This window comes from Pezoporus flaviventris, unplaced genomic scaffold (assembly GCF_033815535.1).
Source record: "Pezoporus flaviventris isolate CSIRO_AGI_PZ_B2104156 unplaced genomic scaffold, CSIRO_AGI_Pfla_v1 ptg000891l, whole genome shotgun sequence".
Taxonomy (NCBI): domain Eukaryota; kingdom Metazoa; phylum Chordata; class Aves; order Psittaciformes; family Psittacidae; genus Pezoporus; species Pezoporus flaviventris.
In genome coordinates, this window is record NW_026893436.1 from 9,054 (window position 1) to 12,681 (window position 3,628).

General features: G+C 54.6%; 1 long non-coding RNA gene across 1 annotated transcript; it reads right to left on the bottom strand.

Moving 5' to 3' along the window:
* Positions 1-539: 539 nt before the first annotated feature.
* Positions 540-1,622, bottom strand: LOC133264623 (uncharacterized). The gene is made up of 2 exons (XR_009741725.1): positions 1,366-1,622; positions 540-717 (listed from the first exon to the last, which is right to left on the bottom strand). It is a non-coding gene; the product is annotated as an uncharacterized LOC133264623 (long non-coding RNA).
* Positions 1,623-3,628: the final 2,006 nt, after the last annotated feature.

Here is a 3,628-nt window from a genome sequence, read left to right on the forward strand (position 1 = left end):
GCGTCCCCGCTCCCACCCCAGCGCAGCAGGAAGATGCGCAGCAGGAGCCAGGGCAGGTTGTGCCCGGGGCCTCTGCTCCCCTCCAGGGCAGGGCCCGCTCCAAGCGCAGGCCCCATCGCGCTCGCAAGAGGAAGACCTGCAGCTCTCAAGACTCCGCTGCACCCGCCAAGAAGCTGCCCCGCCAGTGATGCTCGGAGCCGACACCAGCAGTGGCCGAAGGAGCCGGGCCAGCAGCAGGGCCACTCGCTGACCCTGCGCGACCAGGGGGCTCCATTTTTCACCCGCAAACCTTCCTCGAGCTCTTATTAAACACTTGAACATCACAGAAAGCGTCTGGCATTGATGTGGGGTGCAGGGACCACTGAGAGCAGGGCTGCAGCCGAGCTGCCACAGCAAAGCCTTGGGAGAGGGCTGCCCTTCAGTAGGACTGAAACTCCTCTGTCCTGCAGTGGCCTTGCCCTGCCCCACCAGAGCTCACCCCCTGCTGGGTGCGTACTTCAAAGCCACCATGGAAAGACCCCCGGTGTCAGACACAGCGCTTTGCATAGAGCTCTTTGCTGATCAGACGGAAGCACGGCCGGTAACAGCCTGGCTGGCCGGCGCTGCTGCTGCCTGTGCTCCTGGAGGAGGCTTTTGCTGGACATCGATCTTGGGAGCCTCTGTGCCTCAGAGGCTTTCCTGGATCCCGCCGTTGGGCACCGGATCTGCTCCCCAGAGCTGAGGAACTGAATAGAAAGCTCTGTAGCCCTGCGTGCAGAGAGAGGTGCAGAGCAACACTACAGGCCTGCTCGGGACACACGTGCTGAGATCCGCTTCTGGATGGAGAGATCAGATCCATGGTGCCTGGGATGCGACCCCAGCCTGCAGCGCTCCACACCATGAGAGCTGTCAGGAGAAGCCCCCCTTGGCCCAGGTGTTGGAGGAAGTCAAAGCAAGAAAGGGCAGTGCTGGGCAAGGGCTATGCTTGGAGATCCTTACACGAGGGACTCCTCCTCACCACCCCAGAAACGGGCTGTTCCGCTACTTTCCTGAGGAGGCGGGTCGCTGCTCCTCGCAAAGCCCACTGGGTCCCTGGGGAAAGTCTCCTACCACAATGAGGAGAAAGTCCCACATCTTGACCGAGACCTTCCTGCCTCTCCCCTCTCCCAGTCATGCTCACCCTATGGTCCCACTCAACCCCACAGTGCTGACTGTGCCTGGGGCTGCAGAGAGGCACCAGGCAGTGGGGACTGAGCCGGGACATGAGAAAGGAAAGGATGCTATCCTTGTCCAGGCCCATGGCTCTGGGATTTGCTTCCCCCACCCCCGGCTGGGCCATCAGCCCCCAGCTGGCCCAGGTCTGTCCTGAAGCTGGTCCACACTCACCTTTGCACATATGAGTACTGCGAAGGGCAAAGCCTCAGCTTGTGCTCTGGGCTCTCCTCATCCTCTCCTGGTGTCTCGCCACCACGTGGGAATGCCACGAATGCAGGACCCTGCACGCAGAGGTAAGAACAGGAGATGTCGCTGGGCAATGGGAAGGTGCCTCGAGCTGGTACAGTCCCGCAGAGGACAGTCAGCACCCACGCTCCTCTGCCTTAGGGACCTTCCCACCTTGGCTCCCTGGAGGACAGGAATGCTCTTTTCCTGTTTTCCAGCATCTTCTGCTTGTGGGTACTGGCTTCCCCTGTTCAAACACAGCTGTGCGGTCGAACAACAGTTATTATTATTATTGCTCTTTATTATTTCACTGGTTTTCCTCCACTTTGCTTCTGCTTTGAGCAGTGGCAATTTCAGTGCAGGACTGCAAAAACGTGCTGGGAAGGACAGCAGAGAGACAGAAACTCTGCGCTGGGTCATCCCTACAGTAATACTAAAAGCATGGTACCTCTGGGGCTGTTTGGATTCTGCTCTGTCTATGGCCAAGTAGCTGCTTCTTACGTACAACCACCAAACACTTTGGTCACGGAGGTGAATTCCATGATCACAATTGTACTGTATTAAAACTGCTTTACAGAAGTGCCTTGCTGGAAACCGCTTAACTGGCATGGTTCTTCCTGCTTCTCCATTCCCCATCTATGGATGTGAGAAATGAAACAGAGCTTGTAGATCCTGCTGCCAGGGCCGGGTTAGTTCAGTGACACCAACCTGTGAGTGGGTGCGATGCACTGCTTGGTGTTTCCACCAGCTGTGCCACACTTACTAGGTGTCAAGAAGCTTACTTTGAGAGCAAAAGCTCGAGGAGGAGCAATGACCCATCCGATAACCAAGCTGAGTTGATGGAGTTTGAGAGCTGATTCATGTTTTGGCTTCCAAGTGCAGGACCTGAGTTTGAGAGCTGGAGCCCTTCCGGTGGCTGTCACATGGACACACTGGGCTTTGTATGGAGTCGGTGTTTGCCGTGAGGAGTCTCCAGGCCCGCCCAGCCCAGGACCAGGCAGCAGGGAACCCCTGGGGGTGCTCTGGGGACACCTCTGAGATCAGATGACAGCCAACAGCCAGGGCCAGGTTGGCTGCCCCACCACCGAGTGCCACCATGGGGGTGAAAACTGGGTGCAATGGAGCAGCCAAACTTTTAAACCTCACTGCTAAACCTAACCCAAACCTGTAATCCTAAACCTAACTCTACACCTAACCCTAAAACTCAACCTAACCGAAAACCTAATCCCTAAGTCTAACCTTTACCCAACCCCCTAAACCTATCCCTAGCTCCTAAACTTAATCCTAACCAGAACACTAAACATAACCCTAACCCCCAAGTCTAAACCTAACACTAACCCAATCCCTGCCCTTAACCCGAACACTAAACGTGACCCCTAAGCCTAATGCTAAAGCTCCCCCTAACCATAGCCCTACCCTCTAACCCAAACCCTAAGCCTAAACCTAACACTAAACCCCCTAACCTTAACTCTAACACTAACCCTAAACTTAACTCCTAACCCTAATGCTGACCCTAACCCAAAATTGCTCATGTACTGGGACGAGCAGTTTGTAATCCACCTCTATCAGCTGCTGCAGCTGTCTGAGGAGTGGCCACTCAGTCAAGTCCCAGAGAAACTCTTCCTTTAGGCACTGGGACCTGCCTGAAAGGTCAGCAGCCGATACACTAGCCCTGGAGAACATCGTGGCCTCACCATCCTTGGTCACCAGCCTCAGCTTTTCACGGTCCTTTGCCCTTACCCGTTTTCAACGCGCACCTCTTCTGCTTGGGACATGACTGCTCCTCAAACCCCACCAACCACTGCTCCTCCGTTGCAGGACTCCTGCTGCTGCTCCCCGCCTGCAGCACGTTTGGAATCACAGCTCACATCGGCCACAAGGGGACACTGAGAAAGAGACAGGTAGAAAATTTCACACAAAGATCATCTCAATGAGAACCACTCTAGAAAGGATAAAACCTGCTCCTCAGAGCAGTGGACAAAGAGGAGGTTTCTTGCTGCTTACTGCAGAGAGAAATAGCACAAAAATTGTTATCTTTTATTCCTGAACTTCCTTTGAAAATGCTGCAGCAACTCATCACCGATGTGCCACGTGATGCTGTCAAATCACACTGGGAACCATTCAGTATTAAATTCACTCCTTTACTAAAGGCTCAAGAACTTTGGGCAGAACTTCAGTTAAAAGCCTGAAATCCATTCTCAGTTTAACT